Consider the following 15,990-nt stretch of genomic DNA (forward strand, 5'->3'; position numbering starts at 1 on the left):
CAAAAGAATGGGAATGGGTGGGTAGGGAAGTGGGGGGCGCTATGGGGGACTTTTGGGATAGCATTGGAAATGTAACTGAGGAAAATATGTAATAAAAATATTAAAAATTAAAATAAATAAATAAATAAATAATAAAAATATAAAACTTCAAAAAAAAATAAAAATAAAATAAAATGATTTTGCTTAATTACTTCACTATTGCTGTGAAAAAAAAAACCACTATGACCAAGGCTTATAATAGAAAGTGTCTAATTGACCTACAGTTTTAGCGGGCTAATGGTCATGATAGCAGAACAAAGGCATGGCAGCAGGACTGGCTGACAACGCATGTCTTAACCCACAAGGAGGAGGCATAGAGAGACACTGGGTATGATTGGAGGCTTTTTGAAACCTCAGAGATCACCCCCTATGTCAGACCTCCTCCAATAAAGCCATACTTCCTAATAGCTCAGAAATAACCCCACCTCCTGGAGACCAGGTACTCAGACAGATGAGCCTGTAAAGGCTTTTCTTACTCAAACCATCACAATTTCTTCCAAAAGTCCCATGAGAAAGCTCTACTAAAACAATAGAGGAAAATGAAAACTTTTAAAATATTCAAAAGCCTGGGTATAGCCAAGCAAACTACAGAAGCCTTGCTCAAGAGAACTCAAGTGTATGTTGGAAATCTGAGTCCTCAGAGAGTCATTCTTAGGTTACTGGGGTGAACTAAAAAAGATATCTGAACACATAGAACAATACCTGTATATGAACAGATTGCACAAAAAAACTAGCTGAATAAGTAAAATATTAATGGTTTTCTTCATATAATCACATTTTTACCCATTATTCTTTCCCTTCCAACTCATATTTTCCATGACAAGAACTCATTACTTTCATATTCAGAAAAATAAAGCAACATTTGAAGTGTATGCTAATAGATTCTCCCTCACCATAATAAAATAGATGTCTCCACAGTAGGCTTAAGGTCCTTTTTTTTTTTTTTTAACCAAAGCCCCTTGGTGGAATAAACAGAAACTTTCAACTGAGTCATCTTTCTTCTTTTTCCAAATAAATAAGCCAGCCCACTAAGTATTTTAATGGTATGCACAAACAGGCAGAACAGCTGGCAACAGGACAGCAAGCTTTCATCTCACTGCCCAGGAAGGACATTTGAGGAACTCGTGAAAAGTACCAAAAACAGAATAATTATCTAATATTCCCTTAGTGATGAAAGGAAGCTCTCTAAAGGCAGGAAGAACACTGAAATTTTGTTTTTTAATCAATGCACCAGGTAAGGGAAGCATAGTTAAAAAATAAAAAATAAAAAAAAAAAGAATAAAAAAGGTTATCTTGAAACTACAGCAATTAACCTGTCCATGTCCACCACTTAGCAGAATTAGTTTACCTGCCAAACTCAATCTGCTGGACCACTTCTAACTTTTTAAATGTGAACAAACCACCATATTGAGCAGTATGTCAAGCAAACACTGCTAGTATCCACTACGTTTTGTCTTTCCTAACCAAATTACTAGGAACTAGTTTGGGTTTTTAACCCTTTTTTTTTAACTGACATGTGTATTGATTCTCACGCTCTTTATGTCAAAAAATGTTAAACTTTGTAACTTAAAACTCACAACCACACTAGGGAGCTACCAGAGGTTATTATCAAATGCCACTAATATAATTAAATAGCAAGGATTAAACAAAATGTCAGCCTTTGGACCTTATGATAATCTAAAATGGTAATTGTCTGCATTAGTGATACTCAGACAATGATGCATTCCATCCTTTAAAATCTGAAGTGACCTTTTCTACAGCTTCTTAGCAAAACTGGAAAGAAGCTGCAATTAGAGTAGCAAGACCGTGTTATCATCCTCCGTCTTCCTTCAATCCACAACAGAGATCCCAGAGAAAAAAAGTTCTTTAATTGAAACTAATTCCTACTGACCTCCAGCAACTTCAGCAAAGCTCAAAATAACAGATAATAGGATGATTAATGCTTTAATCTCATCACAAAAGAACGTTGAGCCTGTTAGAATTGCTCATCCCTTTCTTGGAACTTATCTAATTTTGTTTTCCTGAAGTCAAAACAGTTGCCTGAAGATAGAAGGAACATGTCTAGCCCAAAAATGTGTTTGCTATTCCAGCAAGACAAGACAAAACTGAGGAATCAAACTTAAAACACAAAGGTTGTGTTCGAATCTGAAAGGGGCTGCCTTCAGTTGCATGGTGCTGTGTTGTTTAACACACACTGAAGGCCACTCGTTCTTAGTGAAATGCATGAGGACTGCATAAATCCATGCCTTTGAAGACACTCTCTGCTTCAGTAGTACTTAGCATCCAAGGGGAGTTAGCCCATGACTGCAGCGTGCAGTAAGAGAGGACAAGAATACGATGTCCTCACCCTACGTGTTTTCTTTGAAATAATAGCTTCTTCAATCCACACCTGCGTGAGATCAAGAATATGGATCACGCTAGTCATAGATTAATGAACAGTATGAATAATGAATAATATGAAGAGGATGCTGAAAGTAAGAAAAGATTCCCTTGAAAGGCAGAGCTCATGTGGATGAATGAGAAAGGAAGGCTGACTGTTACTCACAGTTCTGGCCCCTAGTTCACGTTTGCTTATCTTCTACTTCTTACTTAAATTTAAAAGACATTTAATTTTTAAAATAAAAAAGACACCCCCATTTGGGAAAGCATAGCCTTCCTACTGCTCCTCTTCCCACCATGATACAAAACTCAAGGAATTGGCTTCGGTTAAGAAAAAAGAGGGGAGTAGTTCTCAGCAAATACCCAGGAAGAAGCTAGAGAAGAATAGCTGAGACCAATTGATGGGGAAAGAACCCATCTGTCTCATTAAGGTTAAAATCTTTACAATCAGCTTCAGAAGTCTAGACCCCTTGCTCTCCCACACCATTCTTAAAGCAAGCAACAGCCAGCCCTAGTGTGCTAGCCATCAGTTCAGCCTCATTTATCTGAAGCAGATGACAGATAAGCCAGGAGAAATTTACTAGGATAGGATACAAAGAAGATTTTGTCAGTAGATTCTCAGAAGCCCAAAGCTACACAAAATCTTAAAAGTCAAAATTATATCCAATATTTTAAACCTTCTGATATATATTACATTGAAGGACAAAACCCTGGGTGTGTTTTGAGCTCATTTTGAGTCCAAAGATCTCATGGTCCTTAACACTTTTGTTTCTCTATATTAACATAGTACTTAACACAAAAATAAATTAACTTTTAGCATGGTAAAACTATGGTCCTCCTGATTGAGTCTAAATCCCTCAAGAATTTACACAATGGGGCTTGTAACTTTCTGTGTTCTTCAAGAAGTGTCGGTTCTTTTCAAGCTACTTGACTCTTTCCAAATGTCTCCAGAAGATGCCATCAAAAGAAAAACATTTAAGTTCTATTTATGATTCCCTCTGTGGTTCAGATATTGCATACAGCATGCTATCTTTCCCCCTTCTGGAAAAAAAAAAAAAACATGTAAAGGAATTATAGAGAAAGCATCCAAAATGTGTGTCTAGACTGGATTTTCATTTTGGCAAAATGAATAGTCTGCCATTTCTCTATGGAACTCAAGAATATTCTCCTCAAATTTTCCATTTTCACGAGCTATAATACAGGTATATATATATATATATATTTATATATTTATATATATATTTTTTTAATTCTCCCCACTTTCTATCTAACCTTTTCCTCGGAGTGCCCTGAAATCTTCCAAACCAAAGCTATCATCTGGAGTGCTAAGGAGAGGAAGAGAGGGCAATGCTAATGTTGGATGACTAAGTAAGGTTGTTTCTGTTTCACTAATAAAGTCTAAACAGAGAGGTCAGTAGACTATCATGGATATGAGACCCTCAGTCAATGTCACCTCTTTACCATATACTAGTTTAAAAGTGTTTTGACCTATGGATTTTTTTTTCTACTCTTCACAACAAACCAGGGCCTAGTGGGTATGCAGCTCATGATGGGAATTATCACAAGCTGAGCTTTCTCCCTTCAGTAGACCTGGAATGCTCACTCCACAGATGTCACCACCAGATCCTTCTGCTTAATGAAAGATCCAAGGACTTTGGAAGGAATGCAAGTGTGGCAACTTGGATATGCCCCAGTGGACAGACAGCCTGCTGTGATAGCAATGGCCAGTGGGCTAAATCCCAGTGTCAAAGTCAAACTAAGCACAGCCATAGAAGCATGAAAAGATGAAGCATCACAGGCTTTCCCATAGGTCCAAGATAGATATGAGAATGGGATGCTGCTGTTCATCTGTCTAGGATGCTGAACCACTGCAATAATGGTACAATTTCTTTTTCAGTTTTTCACATCTCACTGGTAAAGAAACATTGGAAGGTATATGGTATGCGTGGAGGTAAAAACATTAACATAGGGGTCGTGTGCCTATACATGTTTCATTAGTAGCCCAGTTGTACGGTGTCAGGAGGAAGGTCAATGATTTTCCCAAGCATCATAAAAGTAAACAGAAGTTAGTAGTGACAATGTCCCCTCTCACATGTTTCATTCTTATATTTAGAATTGGCTTCCACCTTAAAAGAAATTTCACACGGGGAAAAAAAGTAAGTAAATTAATCTTTGTTGTTAAGGACATAGAGGACACTTAATGGATATTCATAATCATTTAACCATTTTTTCTTAATGATATCTTTGAAAGGAGAATTAGTACCTTCAACTTCACTTTTCAGAGAAGTAACTGAGATATGGCGCTTTATAAATTAATGCATGTGACAGGACTCGAAAGAATGATCAGTCACATAAAAAATATAATAGTATAGAACCAAGACATGTCTATATGAGTTTGAATGCATTGCGAGATTTTCTTTTCTTATTTTAAACGTTCCCTGTCTTTGTGAAGGTGTCATTTCTTAAATCAAAACCTATGATCTGATGCTTCCAACGGAGAGGTGGGGAGTTATATAAATCATAGAGCAATATTCTCCAACTAAAACTCCACTTTAATTATACACAAAGTGGAGCATTTCATCTCTCCTACAATTTTCATTTAAATAAAAACAAGATTTCACTGAATAATCCTTTTCTTTCCCGTTATGCTTATATTCATTTGTCACCTCAATGATTGGAAGCACATTCATTCTTGTATTTAATCCAAGGTTAGTGACTACTGTGCTTATGAAAGAAGAAAGTTCAAATAGAGATGATGTATTCCTGTTGGCTGCAGCTTTTAAGATCACAGCACCAAATATGAAAATATTACTTTCATATTCACTCTAACAATACTTTTTATATAGAAGAATTCCAGTCTTCTCTATGTGAATATTCTATTGAAAACTAGGAAACTGTCTGGGAAAGAATTAACTTCTTAAAAACTCTTCTCTTAAAAGGGAAAAAATAGTGATTGCTCCAGCAGTTGAACAAAGCATACAAAGCAAAGAAAACACAGAGAGCAAGGGGAATCCCTGCTCTCAGAAATGGACACTATAGATAGATCTTGTCGTCTTTTGTTCTCTTGCGGGGCTTCAAGACCCTGTCACATTTTTCTTGACCTTGGACAAAGCTGGCATTTTGTTGTTGTTGTTGTCAGTTTATCTAGAGTATACTCACTAGTTACTAAAACCACTTGGCTAAAAACAAAAACATCTCAGGGTTTAGTGGAATGTAGCACAGAGCAGGACTGACAGATCGACGCAGGGATGGAAGCAAGAAAGGTTCTAGAAATTCTCATCTACATATAAAGCCTGACATCCCAAGCCCCCCTTTCTTCTGCCATTTTGAAAGGCACCAGCACAATGGCAGCACAAGTTCAAGCAAGCCCTAATTCCTTTGCAGTCTTCCCTAAGCCCCCATACCATTGTCAACTCTCTAAGCAAAGATTCTTGCTCATCACTGCCATTCAGTATTCTTTTCTGATATGTTCTGAGATTATAATTTTGTTGAGACTAAGAACTGTATCTAGCCAGATGGAGCTCTCAAACTCCGTAGGCAGAAGCAGGTGGATTTCTGAGTTCAAGGTCAACCTGGTCTACAGAATGAATTCCAGGACATCCAGGGCTATTATACTGAGAAAACCTGTCTTGCAGGAGGTGGGGGAGATGATATCTCATGCAATATTTCTCCTGTAATCAGCACAGTTCCCAGAATGTGGAAATAACAACAACATAATATACTTGTAGGATACTGTGGGGTATACACAATGCTTTCGTAGCCAGCTCTCAAGGTAACCAAACTCTTTCCCACATTATTGCTGGGCCTCTATCTTTCCCCACCAGGCTCCCATAGCATGCATGCATCATGTATCTTCACCACTCTTCATTTGCATCTCAAAATGACAATCACTCAGAAAAGTAAGATCTCTTATGAATACATCAGAACTGAAGGCAAACCCTGGTCTTCTACCCTTAAATTTAATGACCTTCCTATCTAAGTACATTGCTTCCATATCAAACATTCAAAGCCTTGTAGCTTTCCACCATAAATATTACCAATATAACCAATACCAAGATCTTGGTGGAAGAGTTGATGTGCATGAAGGAGTGTGAGCACCTATTGAGTCAAGGGCTGGGAGAAATGAGAAAAGGTAAAGCTGTAGCAAACACATAAAGTAAGCAACAAATGATAACTATGACATTTAGAAGTTACCAAATTCAAAGCTTGTTCCTTGTAGCTATATGGACTTGGGGAAGTCACCTTTGTAAGCCTCCAGCCATCTGTCTCTAAAATGTGAGTTTAATAAAATTAATTTCAGTGGGTTTTCTAACTTCAACATCTTGTAATTCTGTTTATGCCTAGAAGAAAGAAATTCCATAATCTACCCTTACCACTTTTTGAGCCATCATCAAACAAGTCTTCATTCTTGTGCCCCACTTTTGAACCCTTCATGCTGTCATACAGGAAGTTCATTTCTGTCAAACACACAAGAACTCCCGTTATCTCGGCTGCAGATCCCTACCTGTTTCAGCTTGCCCTCTTGTCCTTGTTTCCTTAGTCCAAAATAAGCATCTACGGCTTGTGAAAAATGGCACCACACTTGAGACCATAATCAATACCCAACTAAGGAAGCTAAGCATGGTTATTATTCAAAATGTTAATAGGCATCAATTGAAGTGGAAGCTGAAGCATCAAGAATCACATTCCTCTTTGGGAGTGATTACTAAAGAGTGGTGATTGTGTGTCTTGAATGTTTCAGATGCATATGGTTTTCTTTATGGCAGAAGTACTAACTTGGTACTTCTCTAAATTCTGAGTCCACACTTCATATGTGAAAACAGCATGAAACTCTGACCCTGGCCAGCTGCATAGCTGTTTGGGACAAGCCACTTAATATTTTCACACTCAGTAATCCCATCTATTAAATAAGGAGAGAGGATGGTTAAAAGAATTGCTAAAGTCATTTTTATTTATAAAATTAGTGTTATTTAAAAATAAATATTATTGACTAATTTGTAATAGTCCCTTAAATTAATTTTGTAAAACTACAAATCCCAAGAATTGGCTGTTTTTTTATGGACAGCTTCTAAATACTGCAAAGGTATTAGATGGTGTTTTTATAATGTCTATATAAAGTTTAGTGGGTACTAAGCATAAGGGCTAGTTTTTAGCCTAGACAGAGAAATTAACCTGGATCCTTCAGGTGTCGTCTTAGAGCCTACCTGCAACCCTGACCCTAATAGTGAAGTCAAGCATCAGGTGCCATGAGTGTTACTTTCCATTCTTCACAAGGTATTTCTCTTTTAAGCCCCCCCCCCACCCAGCCCAACATTATGTAAATCTAACTAACTAGTTTGGATCCCTGAGATATGGCACACTCCCTTACAGTTCTTCTTTATTCTTTGCACAATGCACTGTGATCTTTTTGTGTGAACCAGCCCCTGTGGTAATGAGCTAAGTACAACTGTCAGCAAATACATTGTGTGTGTGTGTGTGTGTACATGTAAATATAAAAAGTGAAAGAGAGCCGGGCGTGGTGGTGCACGCCTTTAATCCCAGCACTCGGGAGGCAGAGGCAGGCGGATTTCTGAGTTCGAGGCCAGCCTGGTCTACAGAGTGAGTTCCAGGACAGCCAGGGCTATACAGAGAAACCCTGTCTCAAAAAAACAAAAAAACAAAAAAAAACAAAAAAAAAAAAAAAGAGAGAGAGAGATAAAAGAGGGAAGGAAAGAAGAAAGCAAAAGTGAAGAGGAATGGGCAAGAGTGTATGTGTTATTAGTAACTAGTCTTGATTTTTGTCACCCATTAATATAGTAAAAGAAATTGTAAAAGAAGAGATATATTTTAGTTCACATATTCAAACATTCCAGTTCATGGTCTACTGGTTCCATTGCAATTGGCCTGTGATAAAGTAGAACATCATGGCAACAAGAGCCTGTGACGGAGGAAGTTGTTCTTGGTAGCTAGGAAGCAAGGAGGAGTAGAGAGATGATGGACAAGGGACCATCCCACAATGAAGCACTGCCTCCAGCCAGTCTCCATTGCCTAATGGTCAACTCAGTATGAATCCTCAATGGATGAAGTCATTGATGAGGTTACTGCTCTCATGATTCAATCATCTCATAATAACACTGTTCAGTGGGGACTGAGCAGTCGCCACAAACACTTTTTGGAGAATGATTCTCATTCAAACCATGACATTAATACAACTAGGGTCTAAGGATACAGTGATAAAATATACATGATACTGCCCTCAAGAAGATCATAAATGAATAGAGAAGAAAGCACACAGATAACTTCAGGGTAGAGGATAGAGCTGCTGTTTGTCTAGAACTAAGATCAATTTTTCAGCACTGCCTATAAGCTTATTCCTCCTCAGGCTACTGAGTGATCTGCTTAAGATGTTAGAGCAAAAAGTATTTGCCTCATCCAATAACACAGGGATGAATTTTTCTACCTTATAAGTTGAAGGAATGCACAATATTTGGCAAAGTAAATTCAACAAACTATAGGGTATTTTACTAAATGCTAGTCAGAGGTTTACAGATAAAACTAATAAATACTTTCAAAGATTTTACATTCTTGAAAAAATACAAGTATTCATAAATTAAAAAAAATATTGGTCTATAGAGTGAGTTCCAGGCCAGCCAGGGCTACACAGAGAGACCCTGTCTTGAAAAAACAAAAGAAAAAAAAAAAAGAAAAGCATAGTCCCTTGGTAATATAGAGAAGTAATTATGTTGAGAAATATAGACAGAAATAACATGATATCAACTTCCAGAAATAATGTCATTATGAAATAAATCTTGAAAGTCCAATAGGAATATATCAAACAAATACACACACACACACACACACACATATTTACTGCTCCAGTTGTGTTCATAAACCTGAGAGAATGGGGCCTAAAAATAAAGCAGACTAAAGTCTTATGCAATAGCCAACTTTATTCAGAGCAACAGGCAATAATTTTATGCTCTGAACATTAAGAAAAATCACATGAGTGAGGTGTTCCACCACGAGGACAAGCCACATGTGGTGAGAACCCATATGTTCTTTTCCATAGAGGCATATGAATAACAACAGCTGGAGTAAACTCACTCCTATCTGCTACACCTGAGAGTATCAAAAACCCACATTCCAAGAGCAAGTCTGTGTTGTGAAGAAACTGGGGTCACAAGTCTTGTTTTCTTGAAGTTTTCTCACAAGTGCCTAAAAACCTCTTCAAACAACTCCATTCTTGGCTCACATACAGAGAGAGAAAGAGGGAGAGAGAGAGAGAGAGAGAGAGAGAGAGACTTTAGGAAGTAGCATGAAAAATGATCCATAGGGCCGAAGCTATAGCTCAGTAATTTAGTATTCATGAAGCCCCAAGATGAATGTCCAGCACTAGAGGGGAAAGGTGGATATTAGAAAAAATCGACTTGGCTCAAAAAAAAAAAATTACAGCTGAGATACTTGCCAAAAGAAGAAAGAAAAAGAAAATCAAAAGGTTAAGATGAATCAGTAGAGGATAGGTGTTGGGATTTGGATTTTAAATGTCCCATGTTGTTGGCCACACTTATACTGGCCTTATAGAACTGGACTTATAGAAGCAAACCACAGAACAAGATTATTTGAAAATTTGTTTGGCCAGAAAAGGAGCCAAATAGGAACCTAGAAAAGTGTGGTTGCTAAAGAGATATTGTCTTGAAACAGAAGTTAAGGAGGTCGAAGGGATGGTTCAGTGGTTGAGCACAGGTTGCCCTTACAGAGGGCTGAAGTTCAATTCCAGCATTCTCATGATGGTTCACAATGGCCTGTAACTCCCATTCCAAGGGATCTGATGCACTCTTCTGGCCTCCATGGGCACTGTGTGCTCATGGTGCAGAGACATACATGCAGGCAAAACTCATCATGTCAGCAGCAGCAGCAGCAGCAGCACATTTCTAAATGAAGTAAAGTGTTTCAAACTGGAACTGTAGTAAAGCTGCTTTGAGGAAATCACGGACACTGTCCAGTTCCTACTAGTAGCAGGATCAAGAATATAAATGTGTAAACTTACTGGAAAAGCTTGCTTTGGGAAGAAAGCTCTGATCCTGGTTTCCATAGAACACTTTAAAAACTATTTCCCCCTCACCCAGCCATCCTTCAAAGACCTCAGAAATCCTTGAAGCAGTGATCTACATAGACACTTTTCAAACTGGCAGCAATCCTCCATGCAATGGTAGTTTTGTAGACATGCAAGAGATGTAAGGTCCCAGTAGCTTCCACCCAGACTTTATAGGCCTGTGAGCAAAAGCAGTATGTGGCAGGGTAGACATCCTGTCGGGTAACCCCCACGTCATGCAAAAAGATATGAAAGTGAAGCTAAAGTTGCAGTGGAGTCTCAAGGAAATTAGAGATGCCCAGAATGTAGTAGTACATCTGCCAAGAAAAGCCAGAGACATCAAGCAAAGCCAGCCCAGGAAAAGGCCCAGATGCTGGAAATAGAGCTATAGACTTAATGTTTTCCTGCTGGGTTCGAGTCTTGTTTTGTTCTAATCTTTTTTATGCCCTTGTAAAAAAATAATATAATAATAATAAAGGAATTCAGAATCATGCCTTGAGATTCAGAGGTACAGTGCTGTGGTTTGGATATGAAGTGTCTTCCACAGGCTCACATGTTTAAGTCCCATTCCCCTGGTGGTGGCACTACAGAAAGATGACTGGATCATGAGGTCTTTGATGTCATCAATCTAATCCTTTGATGGGATCAAAACTGAATGATTAGAAGGTAGGATTTTTCTCTAGAGAATGTGGATCACTGAATAGTTGCCTTTCAAAGTTGTTTTCTCTCTCTCTCTCTCTCTCTCTCTCTCTCTCTCTCTCTCTCTCTCTTTCTCTGCCTCCATCCACCATGAAGTACCTCACTCTTCTCTACCACCACCACACCCCATAGGCTTTAAAAATGATGCTCTTCCTCAATCTAGAAGAGCCTGGGCACAACAGCATCAAGGGACTATAGAGAATACATCTGCCCTACAAACCAAAAATAATCTTTCTTCTTATAACATATTTCCTTGCTCATTTTTCATAGAACCAATATAATAAGAGTATCCTCCATGTTAACAAGCACGAATTCCTTCATGCAAACCTCTTGAAACACATAGGAGATCATACTGTAAAAGATAAAAATCCATGTTTGTTTTAAATGGCTACTCTACTCACAGAATGGAGAATGAAAGTTGGTAGCGATTTCCCACGGAAGTCTGAACACCGCCTGAGGGTTGAGAAAATGAATTTTAATGTAGCAGTTAAAGGAGAGAATTTAGAAAGACTCAATTTCTACTGAGGCAGCTCAGTGAGTAGTGAAAGTATAAACCGTCTTAGCCACTGTTGTTTTGCTGGAAAGAGACCATGACCAAAGCAACTCTTATGAAATAAACTGGGAGCTTACTTACAGTATCAGAGGTTTAGTCCATTATCCTAATGGTGTGGAGCATAATGTCATGAAGGAAGGTGCTGGAGCAGTAGTTGAGAGCTACATCCTGATCAGTAGGCAGGAGAGGGAGAAAAAGAGACTGGGCCTTGCGTAGGCTTTTTGAAGTCTCAAAGCTCACTCCCAAAGACACACTTTCTCCCAGAAGGCCACACCTCCTAATCCTATCAAAGAGTTTCCCTCCCTGGTAACTAAGTGAACAAATACATAAGCCTATTGGGGCCAGTCTGGTGTCAACTCACAATGTCAGGTAAAGCTAGCTAAATACACCCTTGTCCCACAGTTAAGCTTCTGTAGTGGTGATTCTAGAAGAAAACTGTGAAGGGACCTGCAGGGTTGGCAGGTTGAAGAGAAGGTTTTAAATGGTGACGATGCAATTAACTTATGTGCTGAGAAAAGACTAAGCCATTGAGCTTTTTTAAAGGAAGGGATCTGTAAGTTTAAGTTTTTATCTTTAAGAGAAAACCTTTCCTAGAAGCCAGTCAGGATTAGTTGATTTTTGTATTAGCTAAGAAATTCATCAAAAAAAAAAAAAATGGCATCGACTAAAATCAGGCAGCTGCTTCAAATGCAGAGGACCTAATGTGACTGTAACAAGGCCAAAGCAGAGACAAAGACAAAAGAAAAAAATGGAGCATCATTATAAATGGTAAGACAACTTTTTCTAAATTATTCATATGACTGCCAAAATTATATTATTTGACTTAGAGAGGTGGGAAGAGAAAAATAATAGTGGGAAAGGGTTTTTTATAAAAATTAGTATTTTTTATTTTTAAATTTTGAGAGCATGCAGTCTCTGGACTGTTAGTTCACACGTGGGTCTCATTGATCACTTTCTTTTCCAGTGAGTTCAGCTTAAATATCCAGACCTGTGTATTGACCCAGGTGTTCATATTTATGTGGATAAATACATACATACCACTTGGTAACTTACTTCTTGGGCTGTTTTACTGAGGAAGACATTATGAGATTATTATCATGTGGAAAGTTATTGTCAAAGGTCATATGATACAAGATCATACTAATAACTGAAGAAATTATTGGCAGTTTAGAACAGGGTAGAGTAAGTGTAGATCTGCAGATACTGATCCCTCTTATCCATTTGTCAAACACTAGGGACCGTTTTGTAAAATCCAGTGCTAAGACAAGCAAGAAGAAGATGCCTGAAAGACAGAGGGGTTGCTATGGGAATTTTGTGAAACCAGAGGATAGGATATCTCCCCAGTTGCTAGAGCTCTTCTCAGAATGAAGCAAGGCATCTGCAGTGACTCCAGGCTTAGTTAGGATTAGCATCGCCATGATGAAACATCACAGTTCCATGTAACAGTTCATCATCAAAAGCAGTGAGGGTAGGAACTCAAGCAGAACAGGAACCTGGAGGCAGGAGCTGATGCAGTGGCCATGGAAGAGTGCTATTTACTGCCTTGTTCCCCGTGGCTTGCTCAGCCTTTCTTTATAGAACCCACAGTGCACTAGTCCCTCCTATCAATCACTAATTAAGAAAATACAGTACTGCTAAATCTCATGGAGATACTTTCTCAATTGAGGTTCCCTCCTCCCTGATGACTCTAGCTTGTGTCAAGTTGACAGAAAAACAGCCAGCACAAAAGCCAGCATGCTTCAGATTCATTCATTCTCCTAACTGCTGGTTACTATGCAACTACTGCTGTGCCAGAAAAGGTTTGTGAACCCCCCAAAAGACCACCAGGGAGCCAATTTCAGTGCAATCACATAAGGGTCTCTTTATTCAAGCTCGAGCTTGGGTTCCCCGCCAACCCTGGCACAGTAGGAAGGTGGTGCCCTGAGCCTAATTTTAGGCAAGCATTTATAGAGGCAAGAAAGAGATATCTAGCCCCATACACATCTGATTTGGTGGCCATTATGCCCTTTAACATAGTTGGCTGTTGTTGGGAGTCAAATACTTAACTTCTGTTTTCCTCCTGATTGGTGGTTGTTAGGAAGTGAAGTGTCAGGGGCAGGCTTGTAACCTGGGGGTGTAGATTTGTTGGAGAATAACCTGGAAAATGGTGATAGACGAAGGTTTTGTTGGGGGTGAGGGTGGGGGTGGTAACCTGGAACCTGGCATTAGACACAGGTCTAGTTGGCGGGTAGCTTGGAAACTAGTGCTAGGTACCAAACTATTAGTTAACTTAAGTTCAACCTTAGGTCATGTTCTCTAAGATGGAGTCTAAACCCAAAAGATTTGGTCTCTCACTACTATATGCCTATTTCTGGGCTATGATCACAGGATCCTTTCTATTCCCATTACCACTATTATCAGGAACTTAAGTACCCTATGCCAACTACCCATACATACACTGATGGAGTAAATAAACTGAAAAATGTGTAAGTTTGTCTAGAAAACTCTGAAAGGTGAGCATTACCAGTTTTTAGCTTTACTGAAATAAAACTGGTAAATATTGCATATGAGAAATAAAATACAATATGTGCATGTGCTGAATGAAGACTTGTATGATCTGCTAACTTGCAAGTACACAGTGCAGTATCATTACATGCAGCCTATGTCCAAAATTTATTCGTCCTTCATGACTGAAACTTAACAGTTGTCAATAACACCTCTGCGTTTGTCTTACATTTCTGGCCCTTGCTGCCATCTCTTTCTCAGAGTTTGACTTTCTTCGTAGCCATAAAGTGAGAAACAAAAAGAAGATGAAGAAGATTCCAGGATCCCATACCCCAGTGAGTTGAAATTTTAAAGACCCTCGTGTCTCTAGCTGCATATGTAGCAGAAGAGGGCCTAGTCGGCCATCATTGGGAAGAGAGGCCCCTTGGTCTTGCAAACTTTATATGCCTCAGTACAGGGGAACTCCAGGGCCAAGAAGTGGGAGTGGGTGGGTAGGTATGGGCGACTTTTGGGATAGCATTGGAAATGTAAATGAAGAAAATACCTAATAAAAAAAAAGTTCTTCCCCTTCTGGGAAAAAGTCTACACACCATGGGCTTTGAGGAATATTCAAACTATAACACCCAGGTTCACAAAAGTGTGCCTAGAGGTTAGGGCCATTCCGGTGCTGAGCTAGGCATAGAACCTGTCCACAGGAGCCATACTTTACTAGACTGGCTTAGTTCTAGAGTTAGAATCAAGGCTGATGCTCACCTCACACTGCTTCCACTACCTACAGAGCATCTTCCTATGTGGTTTTCTGCTACAGATGAAGCAGGGGTAGAGTGGGCAAGCTGAAAGTGTTCTCTATTGGCTTCGCTGAGTCTTCAGTTTCTGTGCTCCGCTGGGGCGTCATGATTCTCACCTGGAGTCCTCAGCTGTTGTGCGTTCCGTGCGATCGTTGTTCAGTTGATAATAAGAGGAGCCAAGTATTAGGTGCTCCTATTTCACCCTATTTCACACTCACTCCCCCTGGTATTTTTTTTTTCTAATTGATCTGATTTTCCACTAAGCATTCACTTCTCCCATTACTAATAGCTTAGACCCTGATTGTGGTTGCTATAAACAACCTGAAGTTTGATGCACAGACCTGTGGTCTGACACAAATCTGTATCAAGAAGTAAAGGGAAAGGACTTTACCCTTTCTCTGAGAACATGACTTGTGTTTCAAAGGTTAAAAAAATAAAAATAATAATAATTTAAAAACCCTGAGGTTCCAAGAGACTATAAATCCCTTCTTCATGGTAAGTTAAAGCTGTGTTAAATCCAAGGCACAACCTCCTGATTACAAATCCAGAGTTATTCTGCTCCGCAGCCCCTGGCATAAGTTAATAAATTCTACACCTCTCTGCTGTGATCACCTTACTCCCATCTGTTACTATTTCCCACTGATAATGTAAACATTGGGCCACCAACATCCTATCAGCTTGTATTGAGCTCTTTTCCTAGCCCCGGTAAAGAATTTGAATCTGTGTTTCCATACACTTTCAGCCAAACTGATAGCACACTTTTACAGTTGACAGGATTTAGGAATACATTTTGCAGTGATGGAGGCAGATATTTCAATGCAAAACCCAACTAAAATCAAATTTATGCCTGAGCATCTTGCTACTCAATGTTAAGTCCAGCAACATTGACCTGTCTCAGGAGATTCTTAGAAATGCAAGGTCTTGGCCCTAAATCCGGACCTGCAGAATCAGAATCAGCAAATGTAAGGTGCACAGGT

General features: G+C 39.0%; 1 long non-coding RNA gene across 1 annotated transcript in view; it reads right to left on the minus strand.

Annotated features, from left to right (window-relative positions):
- Positions 1-15,990, minus strand: part of LOC110311125 — a 76,114-nt gene that overhangs the window by 28,288 nt on the left and 31,836 nt on the right. Inside the window, exon 2 of the long non-coding RNA XR_002379917.1 lies at positions 11,590-11,641. This is a non-coding gene — a long non-coding RNA (uncharacterized LOC110311125). The remainder of the gene's footprint in view (positions 1-11,589; positions 11,642-15,990) is intronic.

This window comes from Mus caroli, chromosome 16 (assembly GCF_900094665.2).
Source record: "Mus caroli chromosome 16, CAROLI_EIJ_v1.1, whole genome shotgun sequence".
Taxonomy (NCBI): Eukaryota; Metazoa; Chordata; class Mammalia; order Rodentia; family Muridae; genus Mus; species Mus caroli.